At 38.3% G+C, this 16692-nt stretch overlaps 1 protein-coding gene across 1 annotated transcript in view; it reads left to right on the top strand.

Moving 5' to 3' along the window:
* Positions 1-16692, top strand: part of ube2e2 (Ube2e2 protein) — a 37027-nt gene that overhangs the window by 13284 nt on the left and 7051 nt on the right.

Consider the following 16692-nt stretch of genomic DNA (forward strand, 5'->3'; position numbering starts at 1 on the left):
TCACCTATCTAGAATGAAATAGAAAGATTAGCTGGACGAAAGAAAGTGAACTTTTAGTATGATGTAGACATTGTAGAGAGTGATATTCTGAGATAATTTGCAATTTGAAGCAAAACAATCCTACTAAGTTTAATGTATATATGATTTTCAATATGGAGATCCAAATTACGAAGAGTATTCTGGATAAACGTTCCAATACCTGTACTGAAAGAAACTAATGATAGTTTTGCCTACTTTAAAGCCATATTGTCAGACAGTGGGTGAAGAAATTCTTGTGAAATGATACATTACAGGGTTTTAAAGCTAATACATTGCCCTTCTCATTTTTTTATTATTTGTGGTTTTTCAGTTATTTAAAAACCACAAACCTCCCCAACCATGCATTGATATGAATAAGAGACTGGAATATGAATAGGAGAGGAACTGAATAGAAAGATGAGTAATAAAAATTAGCAATAACAATAAATGTGTAGCCTTACAGAGCATTTCTTTTTAGATGGGGTCAGTGACCCCCATTTGATAGCTGGAAAGAGTCGGACAAAGAGAGACAAATAATTAAGGAACTATAGAAAATAAATAATGAAGACCAATTGGAAAGTTGCTTAGAATTGGCCATTCTATTACATACTTAACTTTAACTTAAAGGTTAATCATCCCTTTAAAGGCAGAATTGATACAATAGTTGCTTATATTCTACAGATACTGCTGAGAAATGTATCAACTAACGTAGCCCCTAAATGTATCTAATTGTAAGTTTAGAATCTGCTCCTGGATCACGGAGCTGCCAGACAGAGACACAAACAATAAACTTAAATTTTGGAAAAACAATAAAAAATGGATAGCAATTTGAAAAAAATCTTTGTGGTGAACAATCTGAAAACAATTAAACTGAAAATAAGTGTTTGTAAATTAAACAACCCTTTAAGGCTAGGACCATACAGGGGCCAACATCAGCTATCTGAAATATACTGGCAGATTTCAGCCCTACTGCTGGCAGTAGCCTCCTCTATTTTCCGCATTGAATTGACTCAGCCCATACAGACTCATAAGTCTCTGCATTTTGAGCCAAAATCCAATAAAATCAGTTTGCAACAAGCTGATTCAATGCGGCAGGGCTGAAATCAGCCAGTTTATTTCAGCTAGTTGATTTCAGCCTCCATGTGGCTCTAGCCTAAATATTTTTGTTAAAATTAGGTTTAGGAAGAGACTCTACTTAAGTTAATTAGCTTTCCATTTCTCCATTAAATAAAGGAGAACTGTAATTACCATGGAGTAACACAGTTACAGTTTGCAGATTTCACAGCATATGGCATAATAACATCCCCAAACATAAACTTGTTGAGAAGCCTCATGCCAGGCATTTACTCCTTGTGATGTTTAAATAGAAGTACTAGCAGTACTGTATATCTCCAACCCTTCATTTATTCTCATGGGGCGGCTGCTGTAGTGTCATTACTGCATTTCCTATCATTGTTATTGTCACATTGAAAGGCAATTGTGTGAAGATCAACAGCAAATTAGCAGCTGTGTATATCCCTGAAATGTGCTTTCTAATGCATCGTAAGGGCTCTAAAAATAGAGGTCACGGTGCTTGCTGCTTTGGAACAGATCTGCATGAATAAGAAAATATGTATCATTTTGTTCAGAAGCGTTTTCATTCTTAACCCTCAACGGGAATTAAGAGAGAAATATTTTTTTCTGTGAGCCGTTTCACAATTTTGTCTGCTGTCAGAGCAAAATACATATAATTACTTGCTGACTGTGCCACAATTGGAGACTGCAATTCCCTGTTATTTATTGCATCATCACACAACAGCAGGCATCTCCTAATAGCAGCTAAAATAATACAAACCTTTCTGTCTTTTAAAAATGGCTACAGGTGCGACTTAGTCTTTTTTTTTTTTATTTTTTTAAATTTTTTTTATTTTGATATTTCAGGAGAAGGTGCCTTGCACTATGAAACTGTTAATATCTAGTGTGCACAGTATGTTTTCTAGCTGGATATCCTACAAAGAAATTTATAGATGGTGCATTACAAAAAACAATTTCCAATTGGTCTGTGTAGGTTGTTGCATGTTAGCGACTGTGTTCTCAGTGCACTGTACAAATAATGTTTGGTAGTGCAACTTACTGACCGAACTGGCAAGGATCTTTCCATGTAACGATATTAAGGGGCACATTTACTAAGGGTCGAATATTGAGGGTTAATAAACCCACAAAATCGACCCTCTAATTTAATATTCAACCCTCAAAAACAATAAAATTCTTCGAATCAAAGGATTTTTTGCGATCGATCGAAGGATTTTTCTTCGATCTAACAAAGCTTAGAAAAGTGATGGGGAAGGTCCCCATAGGCTAACATTGTACCTCGGTAGGTTTAAACTGCTGAAGTACGTAGTCAAAGATTTTTTTAAAGAGACAGTACTTCGACTATTGAATGGTTGAATAGTCAAACGATTTTTACTTCGAATCGTTCGAGTCGAAGGTCGTAGTAGCCTATTCGATGGTCGAAGTACCCAAAAAAAATACTTCGGAATTCGAAGTTTTTTTCATTCGAATCCTTCACTCGAGCTTAGTAAATGTGCCACTAAATATTTGTGTATTAATATATTTTAATGCTAAATCATTGCTCAGTTTCTGAACTGGGGAACCCCTCACAGTCTGCATATTAATTTTCTACACTTTCAACAAAAAAGATATGGTGGTATGTCTTTCATTTCCCAGGAACATCTGAGTACTGGGGTGTTTTCTGAACAAAGATTTTTATTAAATCAGAATTCAATACTGATTACTGGCAACACCAGATTAGCTTGTTAAGCCTTGAACTTCATAGGCAGGTGTGTCCAATCATGAGAAAAGGTATTTAAGGTGACCAATTGCAAGTTGTGCTTCTGTTTGACTCTCCTCTGAAGAGTAACAGCATGGGATCCTCAAAGCAACTGTCAAAAGATCTGAAAACAAAGATTGTTCAGTATCATAGTTTAGCGGAAGGCTACAAAAAGCTATCTCAGAGGTTTAAACTGTAAGGAATGTAATCAGGAAATGAAAGGCCACGGGCACAGTTGCTGTAAAACCAAGGTCTGGCAAGCCAAGAAAAATACAGGAGCGGCATATGCAGAGGATTGTTAGAATAGTTACAGACAACCCAAAGATCACCTCCAAAAACCTGCAAGAACATCTTGCTGCAGATGGTGTATCTGTACATCGTTCTACAATTCAGCGCAGTTTTGCACTAAGAACATCTGTATGGCAGGGTGATGAGAAAGAAGCACTTTCTGCACTCAAGCCACAAACATCTCTTGTTTTATGCAAAAGCTCATTTACACAAGCCACACATTTTGAAATCGACAAAGGCATTTATGCAGAGGGAGAAGTATTTTTTTTGCTCAGCAGTGTAGGCAGTGCATCTCTGCACTATTCATGGGCTGCTTATTCCTTAAAAAATGCTCCACTGCTAATGGCCCTTCCAAAGCTTGTTGATGAGGCATTTTTTTTAATTAAAGGAGTGGTTCACCCTTAAGTTAAATTTTAGTATGTCATAGAATGGCCAATTCTAAGAAACTTTTCAATTTGTTTATTTTGTATAGTTTTTGAGTTATTTGCCATCTTCTTCTGACTTTTTCCAGCTTTCAAATGGAATCCCCATCTAAAAACAAATGCTCTGTAAGGCTACAAATGTATTGTTATTGCTACTTTTTATTACTCATCTTCCTATTCAGGCCTCTCCTATTCATATTCCAGTCTCTTATTCAAATCAGTGCATGGTTGCTGGGGTAATTAGGACCCTAGCAATGACATTGCTGCTAAATAAAAATTAACTCAAAAACCACAGATAAAATTTAAAACCAATTGCAAATTGTCTCAGAATATCACTCTACATCATACTAACAGTTAATTCAAAGGTGAACAACCCCTTTAACATATATTAAAACGGCAGGGTCTGCTTTCTCTATAGTTATACCAATGTGTAGCACAATAGTCCAGTACTAACTTCAGCATCATCTCACCCATTATCTATCCCACCCTTCCTTCACTACTTCAGTTAATTGGTGACTGAAATGGGGTTTTTTTCGGTGAAATAATATGTGAAATGAAGCCGAGTATATTACAATTATTTATCTCTTGTATTATTTTCTCCTTCCCAGCTGATATCAGTTTTCCTGTCTGTGTGCAGTTTCAGCCTTTCCTAAGACTTATTCTCTGACTGAAGTGCCACGAACATCCTCTTCAATGTACCTGCCATTGTTCACAAAAGCTGCCTATGCACTACTCTTGTTGTTAGTATATCTCTGACTTATCTAACTACTCAGCCTTTGACGTGAATCTATTTTAGAGTAGTCGTCTCCGGCTGCATCTTCAGCATGATTCAGTCATGGAATATCCATTCGGCCTGATTAATAAATTAAACCTCAGTGTTAGACCACTTTGGTTGAAATCTTCCATTTACTTCAGTTAACAAAAGCCCAATCACCAGGCATACTAGCCAACCAGACAGATACTTTCCACTGTGAAACACGCAGCCATCTTTACATTTTTAAACCCATTGGGGCCATTGTTCATATAGCATTATTGTGAAGTTAGTAAGGACTATAAATTGCTGGAAACCCATAACATGGAGGCTACCTTTTGACTGAAATTGGTGGAAAATGACTGAACAGTTCTCAAATTGTATGCCCAACATAATCCTGCAATGCAAGGAATTTACTATAACCAAATTATTGGTGTGATTTCTTATTTCTCTTAAACTGGCCATCAACAGGCAGATTTTGGCAGCAGAGACTACAGCATGTTGGATTGGGACTTCAACAATTTCCTCTCTGATCAAGGCTTGTTCAGATATTTATTAAAAAGGCTGCAAATCTCGCCAGTCAGCAGCTCCTTCAGGACATGGATGTTGCCCACATCAAATGCATCGGCTAATTTGGCCCTAATTGTAGGTCAGGGGCCATACATGGCAAGATCTGGTAATTAGTTTTGCTAGATTCATTTATTTTCCCATGTGTCTCTGGCTTTATGTTGGTAAAATTGGGAGGGCCCAGCAGGGTGGTGGGTTGTTTTCCAAACGGGAGGGAGGTGGCTGTTAGCAGTGTCTAGTGGCACAGTCTGCAGGAACGGGGCCCATTGGGATTTTTCCTGGTATCCAGGTTGGCCTGTCCGACTCTGAATAAAAGCAGCTGCTAGTCAAAGAAAACAAAAACAATCCATTTTTCATAGGATCCACTTTTGTACCTTTGTAATGTACATAAACCGTAATTCAGAACTGGCAACATAAATGTATAGCAGTTTTATTTGCTAGAAAGTTTACAGTTCGCTCCTGCTAACAGTATATAATGCTCACGTAGTAGTGTGTTACCTTGTTAATCGCCCTTTAATGTGTTTTGTGTGCATTGGCTACAGGTGCTGATTTATCATGTGCCAATGTTTACTGAGTGGTAAATAATGCCTGACATTTCCTATTTATCAAATTCTTTATTATTAACCCTTTTTGTTTAATTTTGCAATACATTATGTATTTACATACGTATTATTGTATTTCTATATATGATACTGGTTTGGAATAGTGTTGATATGCTTGCTGTCTGTGTATATTTGGAACACTGTTGAATAGAAATGTACAATAATTAAGGATTCCTTAATACAGGTTTGTCTGTGGTTTGGAGTTGTCACGGCGTACTGTTCCATCAAGGACACAGGCAGAATGTGAAATCCCCCCCCTCACCAGTCAAGTGGTGGTTTATCATACCCCACCATATAAATCTTTCTGTGTTCCCTTTCTGATTCAAATAAAAGCTTTCCACTTCAGTGATTCCTATGAGCTGTTTAACAGGGGATTTGTCTGAACTGTGACCTTATTGTTGGTCTTGAATGTCAGGTTTCCTGGAGGCAGCATGCATTACAAGTATGAGAAATTAACCAAGGGTAGAAAGAGAAACATCTATCCTCAGTCGCAGAATTTCTGCTTGCACTTATCGTGTTAGAAAATCTTGTGATAAGCAAAGTTTGTTGCTCATTTCAAAAGAAAATATGCCCTTATAAATTTTTGGCTTACGTTTATTTTGTGTAAATAAAACAAGGCTTGCACAGATTCCAACATCCAGGCCTATGATTAAGTGCTATGAGGGCACGAAATGCATCAGGCTTTTCTTTTTGAATAAATGCATTTTTTTATTTGGCCTTGATGTTGTCCGATAGTAGTGCTTCTTGAGCAGAATCGTATACTAAAATCGACTTTTTAAAAAAAAAAAAAAAAAAAGGTAACTAAACCCTACAAATTAATATGGCTAAAAATTCCATATTTTTTATAAGCATAAAGGTTATATACAGGTTATATACTATAGTAGTAATGATCCAGACCAGTTGTCGCAGGAGTTTTCCATCTTGGATTCCATTAGGAGTGTCAATGACACTGCACATGCTCAGTGAGGTTTGAGCAGCAGAAAATGAGGTTTGCCTGATATGAAGCTGATGCTACAGGCCCCATTGTTAAATCCTGATAAAAGCGCTGGTTTCTGAGCTGCCATGTACCGATAATTTACTAATCCACCTCTGCCTTGTATTATGAAATGATATATATGATGTAGATTCAGTATATTGTGGATCAGTCCCTAAGCCCAGTAAGTGATAGCAGCACAGAGCATGTGCAGTGAATCAAAAGAAAAGGAGATTGGGGGATGTTTGTGGGTACAGATCTTTCCTGCTAAAGGGCTGTGGGTGCCTTAGGCTGGTGCAGAAGCTCACAACATAATGTGCAGCATTTCTGCCCTAGTTAAAAGATTTAGTTCTCATTTAAAGACGTGCAGTCCCACTAACGTCATTAACCCATTGGTATTGGTACTAAAACCTCACCCCCGTCTAAGCATTTCCTGTCTTTGAGTTCAAGCCCCACCTTTCTCAAATCTTTCCTAAGCAGAAGAACATCAGAGCAGCCTCTTTCTCCTGACAACTTCCTTGACTACTTGGTGGTCAGAATGGCCACAAAACGACCAGCAGGTGGTAGGTACTGTTAGAACAAATTTTATTCATATTAACAGTGCATGTATCCCTTGATATCTTGGAAGTAAAAAAAAAAGTAAAAGTGCTTAGAATAGCACCCTCGTCAATTTTACATTCACTTATTTTTAAGGTTTACTTAGACTTAGAAGAACAAACACCATTTTATTTTTAATTGTCGAAATTTTATATGAGGCAAGTTTCTCTAGTGCCCTCAGAGTTTTGCTCTGATAAGCTTCTGCCACTTTTATCGCTCATTCTGCATCCCATTCATGGTAACACATTTTAGCTGCTCTGGCCACTGTCAGACAAAATACTCTGTATGGCACAGCCCTAATGGCTAATACTGCTAGCACTGGTGGTTGTTAAAATGCTCTTAGGTGAAGAACCAGCTGTGTGTGCTGCGTCAGGCATTTTCAATTGTCATAAAAAGGAGGGCGTATCGGTGGTTTCTGGAGTTTCTATACCAACTACCTCCAGACACTCAGAATGAGCTTGTTCGTAATACTGTATAGGCTAAATGTATAGGTATTAGGTTCTATAAAATTCTCTCATGCACCACCTAGTGTTCAATAGTCATTTTTAAAACATTTATTGGTTCCAAGTTAAATTGATAAATAGTGGAATGTATTATTTGCAGTTTAATATAGTATTGGAACCTATAGCATAAAAATCATGACAGAATCCATTTAAGAAGGCATAAGGGTGTATTTGCACAAACATTCCTATTTTATATAATATTTTTACTTATACAGTAGAGTAGGCGCTGCCAGTTTGCTTTTCAGTTTCTGTGGACACCAGAAATTCAGCTTAAGTAGAGGTTTCTTTTACATCCATCGTAACATTTAGGGTTGCCACCTTTCCCCAATGTGAGTTCTGGGCGGTGGTCGGCCAATGACGTCATGGGGGTGGGAAGATATTGCTGTGGCCAGGACAGTGACGTTGCACGGCAGGTTAGTGGGATGAGTTATGTCTTGGCAATTGGCTAATCCCCATGTCAATGTTAGGGGATCCTGCCCGGTTTTCCAAATTGGAAAACCCGGACACCCCTTCCTAAAACCAGGGTGTCCAGGTCAGGTGGCAGCCCTAATAACATTGTCTTTGCATGCAATTTTAATTTTGCAATACAAGTATTTGCCCAGTGTATTTACTTTCCTGTAAAGATGAAGCTTTGCATATTCTTTTCTGCTGATTAAGGGCCAACTTACAATATACAGTATATATAGAATATTAGAATCGCAATACAAGGCTATTTAGTAAATCGGATTTATATTAAATGGCAGCTCATCCTGCATCAGAATTTAATAATCAGCCCTGCAGCCTCTTCTTCTATGACAAATTAATCTAGTTTTCTGCTTGATGACTTTGACCCCCCCCCCCCCCCCGCAACCTTAGCCTTTCAGCAGCCTTGGACCACTTTGACATCCTGTATGATATATGGTTTCTGCATCTCTGGGCTGGCACAGTAAGTTCAGGTTATAAAATTCTAGCCATATTGAATTAGGCTTTTTTTTAGGTATTATACGTGCCAGTTATCAGCCCCTGTGGGCTGATAATCTTCATCCTCTGTAGTTCAGAACAGGGCATTACCTATGTTGTATGCACTGTGCTAAGCGGTGCTATGCATAATAGGAGTGGTTTTGTCATTGTACTTACACAAAACACAAGTTTTCCGATAAGTCCGTAATTATTTTCCAAGTTAAAATATGTAAAGAGACAATACCGACAGTTGGAAATTGAAGGAACAGAGGGAGTAAAAAAATCTGCTGAAATGTAGGAAGTCCCAGGTGGCTTATGTTGACACAAATCTTTATACACCGAATACTAATATGTACTAACATTTCACTGTTAATTTATACCACAGACTGCTGCTGAGTGTTAAGCTTGTATATCCAATAGCTTTCACTGCAAAGCTGTGTAAATCTTTTTTCCTTCTGTAGAATATCCACAGGGATAATTACTAATCCCAAAAGTGGAAAAAGCACTTGAATTATTATTGTGAATTATTAAATTTTGAATTGCCCTCTGTGAGGGCATAGATCATTTCATAAGAAAGAAAATACACTCCGAAAACATACGGTAATAATAATAATGTGTGTAAGGGTATTTTATGCACAACTTTGTTTCATTGATTTTTGTTTTAGTTTGCCTACATAGCTACTGTATATCTACATGCATCACATAATCTATATTTTGCCAAAAGTGAATATGTGGCAAATACTAAAGCATGTAGGTTTTTATTTCAAGTTTTATAGTATCCTCAAAAATGAAACAATTTGATGTACAACATGATGTAATCCAGTGGTATGTGTGAAAAACTGCAAGGCCACTGAGAAGAAAAGTATTCGAACATATCAATGGTATACTATATACAATATTAAAACTGACTCCGCAACATGAACGGAACGGATAGGGCAGCTCATTCCTGCAATCCTAGGGGCCTATTCAAATTTCTTCCCCCCCCCCCGAATCTCTAAGAATTCCTGATTTTACTATTTTTCTTAAAAATCGAGATTCATGTGAAAAGTGTAAAAAAATAAAAAAATTACTACAAAAATTCACCTTGTAAAGTTGTTGAGGTCCTATAAAAGTCAGTGGGAGCTGCGCTGATCCTGTTTTATCAATTCTGGGTTTTAGTTTTTTCTAAAAATTTTTCTAGGAATTTTTAGAGCCTGGCACCTTTTATGTTCAAGCTCTTTAAAAAATATTTAAATATCTTTGAATATTTTTATTTATTATTGATCTACATATTAAATGGAACCCAAATTATTTTCTTCATTAAAACATCCACACCTGTTTATGAAGTTCTTTTAAATATCTTAGCTGTCAATCCAGTATTACCTGCCCCATCGCTATGCCTCAATCACTTTCCATTCAGCATCCATTCCTATATGTCACTGCTCTTCTTGCATTCCCCCTCCTTCCTCCAGCTCTCTAATTGTGTTCGGCACTGCGCATGAGGTCCCTCATTCTGGTGCATACACAAGATTTTGGGGAAATACTCAATTTTTCTTAAATTACAGTGTTCAAAAAATGGCACGGCCTGCTGCTTGATTGTATAATTCCAAGACTAAATGAAGCCAAATTTAAATAATAAACATAATGTATGGAAAATTTATTTTGTTCAACTAACATGGCAGAAAGAATTTGGAATTATTTATTGGGATAACCGTTCCCCTTTAATTTGGACATATTAAGCCTTAAGATGGCCATAGATGCACCAATATTTGGTTGGTGTATAATGGGAAACGAGCCGACCAATATTGGTCAGCTAGTCAATAGGGCTGGCCAGTAAATTTTGATTGGCAGCCTCTGAAGGCACTTGAACACTGGCCACTGTTAGTGCTGAATTGACGGGTACAGGTAGAATTCTATTGTTTCTACCTGTATATCTGACGATTGTATTGAAAATGAATATACGGAGCGGAGATCTACTTTAGATTACCTGCTTTCACATTTTTTTCAGGCTGATCTCCGCTTTGCTCTGTATATCCACACACAGGCGGATACTGTTATATTGAATATAGTGCTGATTTCAGCGTATACTCTACTCTCTGCCTCATTAATGTTCATTAGGTGTAGAGAAGCATAGCAACCACTTGTATGCCCTCAGCATTAAGGCAAATTATAATTGAACATAAAGGCTCCAGAGCCTAAACTCACAAGGACTGCCATGACCCACGTGCATAATTAACTGGGACAATACCGACCCCCTGTTATAAAGACAAAACTTTTCTTGTATAACCCCCAATTCCTGGCTGTTGCCCCTAAACCTTCTGATGTCATCCCACCCCCCCAGCATTATCTGTCCTGCCCCCATAATGTCACATTCCGGACAGCTGTTCTGAGATATACATATGGAAGTGCCTTAGGCACATTGATACAAAATGCAAGTATAGTTACTGCTTTAGCAAACCGGTTAATTCATTGGACTCTATGGAAGGAGCAAAATGTATTATCCATTGTACATCACAATCATTTCATTCACATCAGTCCGTGCCCAAGTGGAGCTTACAGTAGAAGGTCTCTATCACATAACATACATTGATATATTTTAGCAGCAGACAATTAACCTTCCTGTATGTTTTATTTGGTTTGTGGGAGGAAAGTTGAGTAGGCCACTCGTCTTCCAGCTCATTGGGTATCAAAGTGCTCTCATTTTTCCATTGATTTAAATGGTAATTGCCTGGGCCCTACAGTGCACTTGTCTCTGCATCATTACAATTCTCCTTTCTGAAAACAAATATATGGCTCATTTAGTTTCATACATTTACTGCAGCAATTCCTGAACTCTCTATACTGTATAAATATACACATGATTCTTCAGAGGTTTCTCTCTATATCGATTGTGCAGTCAATTTACTGCCAGTGAGATTGCAAATACATGCACTGCCTGGAATAAGAGGAAATGGGCTATACACATATTTCACTATAGCAACTTCTTTGTGGGATAAAATGACAATATAATGCTATGATAAATAATACTTCTAGCTAGTGTATATTTGCCATTTGTCCTGGTGCATGATTGGGAAAATTCCAATAGAAACAATAGCGTAGAATGGAAATAGCTTCAGCCTGTGTTCACCAGGAAAGCAGTACTTCACACTGGATATGGGCACAGTGTTGTGAATACAAATGCACAGCGTTTAAAACTTTCATAACCGTCAACTAGTTTAAGCACATGGACACAGCTCAGCGTCTGGGGTGATGGGTATGGACCTACAATTATTTTCTGCCTTCTCAGCATGTGACAAGGCTGCCAGGTTCAAAATATTGAACTTTGCCTTAATTGCTTGACAGTTGAAAGGACACTGCAGATGTTTTTTTGGGAGTAGATGGGGAAACTACATAACCAACTTACTGTATGTGTGTCTTTGCATTTTCACATAACCCTGTAGTACATGGTACTTTACCACGGACAACAATAAGCCACCCTCTGTAACTGTAAGGTCCCTATTTAAGATTGCTTTTTTTAAAGGGATTTTATCATGATTTTTATGATGTAGTTTTATTTCTAAATTACACTGCTTACACTGCAAATAATTCACTCTACAATATAAAATGTTATTCCTGAACCAGCAAGTGTGTTTTTTTTTTGTTGTAATATTGGTGTGTAGGCAGCCATCTCAGGTCATTTTGCTTGGTCATGTGCTTTCAGAAAGAGTCAGCACTTTAGGGTGGAACTGCTTTCTGGCAGGCTGTTGTTTCTCCTATTCAATGTAACTGACTGTGTTGCAGAGGGACCTGGATTTTACTATTGAGTGCTGTTCTTCGATCTACCAGACGGCTGTTATCTTGTGTTAGGGAGCTGCTATCTGGTTACCTTCCCATTGTTCTGTTATTAGGCTGCTGGGGGGGTTGGAGGGGGATGATATCACTCCTACTTGCAGTAAAGAGTGGGTCACATGACTGGGGGCAGCTGGGAAACTGGCAATATGTCTAGCCCCATGTCAGATTTCAAAATTAAACAGACCGAGGCAGCTTATTGGCCCAGCATGTATGGCCATCTGACGGGCTTTCCCGTTCGATAACTGCCCGAAAGTTTGCCACAGTTAAAAATCTCATCTGATCGCGGCCGTATATATATTCGTTGATGCGATCCGGCCGCCCGTATTGGCTACATTATGATCAGATTGTTGGGCCTTAGGGCCCACGCTCGGATCAGCCCAATATCGGCCACCTCAATGTGGGCATATTGGGGAGAGATCCTCTCATTTGGCGAAATCGCCAAACTAGCTGATCTCTACGTGTATGGCCACCTTAAGTCTTTTACTGCCAACATGAATGAGGAAACTCTTCAAGTTTGGGTCTAAATCAGTAACTAAAGCTGGCCATAGACATGCAACCATCCGTTCAGATTAACGTAAGTAGTAAAAAGTACAGACTTATGTTCTGGCCATGAAATGATAGACCGCAATCGTAAAAGTTAGGTCTGGCAGTTAGTAGTGACAGTCACCCATTGATATCGTCAGATATCATCAACACACGCAGGAATATTATCGTTAGCCGACAGAAACCTGTTTAACGTTCAATCACCATGGTATGAAAAATGTCGGGACAATTCACACGGTCTGAAGTTAGTACGTCTATGCCCATCTTACATCTATGTTATTATGGCTTTAATTGTATTAATTATATAAACTACTAACATACATTAAACCTGATAAACACATACCTCCAAAATGTTCTGTGAGATAGTGCCGATTTTGACAGCTCAGCCTGCTGTCCTGGATTTTTATTAAAAAGTCAGTTTCTCTTTGATTTCCTGCACTAAAAAATATACAAAGTTTCTGAAACATAATTAAATGGGAACTCCGGCTTCCAAACTATAATTTGATAAAGAGGCCCACATAACACAGAAACCCCTAATATACCCATCACAGTTAGCTGTTTCTTCAAAAAGTATAAATAAATAACACTTTCTATGCTGAGATCCAGCTGTTTCACAGTTCTTCTCTTTCTGCATCTTTGAAATCCTTGCAGGGAAGCAGGGACTAAACACTAATGTTACAAATTGTAACGACTTCTCCACAGCTTACAGACAGCATGCAGGAACTACATAACCCACAATGCATTGCACTGTGATTTTCTGTTCATTATTAAAGATCATGTGTGCAGGGAATTACTCTTTACTGCAAGTAGGAGTGATATCATCCCCCTCCAACCCCCCCAGCAGCCTAATAACAGAACAATGGGAAGGTAACCAGATAGTAGCTCCCTAACACAAGCTGTTGATACAAAGTAACAGTAGTCAGCCAGCTCAGCAAAGTTGTCAGAGAGATCAGCAGAGAGCAGGGGGCTAGGCTTAGGGAACTGTCAGGAACCATTAAAAAGCATGACAAGTCTGCATATTTTTTAATTAATGTATATTGCAAAGTTGCTTGAAATTGTTTTCTTTTCAAAAAGCTTGTTCTGTTTTTGTGGAGTTCCCCTTTAAAATAAGAGGCTTTTTGGCAGACAGCTCAGAACACTGAGCACCTGCACTTAGATACATTTGTAACAATTTAAAATAAGCAAAGATACAACTGTAACTTTTTTTAGATAAACAAGTCTTTTGGGAGAACTGTGACTCACAGCTTAAAGTACTATTTCACTTTCATTAGCAAAAAAAAGTGTTCAAACTTTCCTAATCTGTAAAATGGACATGGTAATTGGGGGTGTGGCCATAAAATGGGTATGGTCAATACATTTCGGCATGCTACATGCAGCAGATTTGTTTTGTCCCTCTTTACCATTTTCAAATGGGAGGTATGTAAAAAAAAAAAAAAAAAAAAATGGAAACCGAATATAATTAGTGATGGTTGAATCTGACTTGTTTCACTTAGCTGAAGCATTCATCAAATGCATTGAAGTCTATGGGTGGCAAATTTTATTTTTGATGCATAACACTTTTTTTACCCATCTATGGGCATATCTTTCGTAGCTAAACCTGGTGAAAAATTTTGCTCCTAACTAGTTATAATTGCTCAGCTGGACTTCACACTAGTGAAACAACTATGTACTGGATTTTTTTTACAGCGGGAGAATTACTCTATTATGGCCATTCTCTAAGAAAGGGGACAATTTAACATTTTAACACTTCAAATTTAAATTTATTTGCAGTTGGTACTTTTTTTTATTTTTTACTCCAGGTACTCTAGGGGGCACATTTACAAAGCTCGAGTGAAGGATTCGAATAAGAAAAACTTCGAATTTCGAAGTGTTTTTTGGGCTACTTCGACCATCGAATGGGCTACTTCGACCTTCGACTACTACTTCGACTTCGAATCGAACGATTCGAACTAAAAATCGTTCGACTATTCGACCATTCGATAATCGAAGTACTGTCTCTTTAAGAAAAACTTCGACCCCCTACTTCAGCAGCTAAAAGCTACCGAAGTCAATGTTAGCCTATGGGGAAGGTCCCCATAGGCTTGCCAGCGTTTTTTTGATCGAAGGATATTCCTTCGATCGTTGTATTAAAATCCTTAGAATCGTTCGATTCGAAGGATTTAATCGTTCGATCGAACGAATAATCCTTCGATCGTTCGATCGTAGGATTAGCGCTAAATCGTTCGACTTCGATATTCGAAGTCGAACGATTTTAGTTCCTAGTCGAATATCGAGGGTTAATTAACCCTCGATATTCGACCCTTAGTAAATCTGCCCCTAAATTTCTTCTGACGTCACAGTAAAACCCTGCTCCAGCTAAATAAGTCATAAAGTAATATAATACATAGACATATGTGCCATCGCATTAGAGTCCTGCAGCGGGTGTGGGTACCTGCGGGTTACCCACAAAAACCTGCGGTAGCCTGCGGGCTGCGGGTAGAAGTTCCGGGTGCGGGTATAGAGGCGGTTCTGCAGGTTTGCGGGTTGGGCCGCAGGTCTTCTCAATAGCGATTTTTACTCCTTTTTTCTGATCACGCCTACATCCGATGATGTCACTTCCGGTTTACGACAGTATTTCCTGTTTTACTCCTTTATTTGTGATCATGCCTACTTCCGATGATGTCACCTCTGGTTTACAATGACAGCACTTCACGATTCTTGATGGTCAGCGGTCCGGGTTGCGCTTAAGGTACTTGCGGGTCGGGTAGCGGGTCCAAGCGGGTAAGAATATGGGTCTGGGTTCCAAAGAATGGACCTGCGCAGGACTCTACATCACATAATCCTAAATAGAAAATTGCTATTTGAATTACTATGGCCCATCCCCTATCTCGTGCAAACGCAAGTACGCAAACGATGGGCACACATATACACTAATCAACATCAGTCACTGGGCTCTGTCTTTTACTATATTGCTTCCTGTTACAATAAGCGCTAAATTATTTTTTCTTTAACAACTACTTTAGTCACAGCTCAGCTATAATATTTCTGCATTTGGTTTTCATTTTTTATTATTTGTGGTTTTCAGGTTATTGAGCTTTTTATTCAACAGGTCTCAAGTTGGCAGTTTAAGCAATCTGGATGCTAGTGTCCAAAATACCTTAGCACCCAGGCATTGATTTGATAGGAGACTGGAATATGAATAGGTGAGGGCCTGGAAAGAAAGATGAATAATAAAAAGTAGCAATAACAATACATTCGTAGCCTTGCAGTGCATTTGTTTTTAGATGGGGTAAGTGACCCCCATTTGAAAGCTGGAAAGAATTAGAAGAGGTCAAATCATTAAACAACTATTAGAAAATATGGAAAAAATGGCCAATTGAAAAGTTCCTTAAGCCATTCTATTAGATACTAAAACATAAATTTAATAACCCAGCCCTTTGATTGCATTTCGTGATTCTGTCCACTTATCCCCCACTGTGCCTATTTCTCAATATCCCATCATGCACTAGTAGCATTGTTCTGCAATATTGGACACGTATACTCTTACAACAATAGGTTGAGTCACTGGAAATGTCTTTCTGTTCTTTATTAGAAACATAATATCTACAGTCTTGATGCTGAGGGAAGTAGCATCTTACATATTAAGTGTTCCTGTTATGGCAGCCAGTAATGTGGTGCGAGTGTATGTAAAAGTCCCACAAATGCTCATTGTCTATCTAGAAAGTAGCAGGGCTATTTGTGCAACTTAATTTTGGAGTGTGTTTTTCAGTATGAAATAAACCTGAGAGATGTGTTTGCCACCAAAATGGATTTATGCAGTTTAGTCACTATCAAGTACAAGGTACTTTGGGCTCTTGGGAAGAATCCAACTGATTTGGACCAGCTCAGCTT

Source organism: Xenopus laevis, chromosome 6S (assembly GCF_017654675.1).
Source record: "Xenopus laevis strain J_2021 chromosome 6S, Xenopus_laevis_v10.1, whole genome shotgun sequence".
Lineage (NCBI taxonomy): Eukaryota > Metazoa > Chordata > Amphibia > Anura > Pipidae > Xenopus > Xenopus laevis.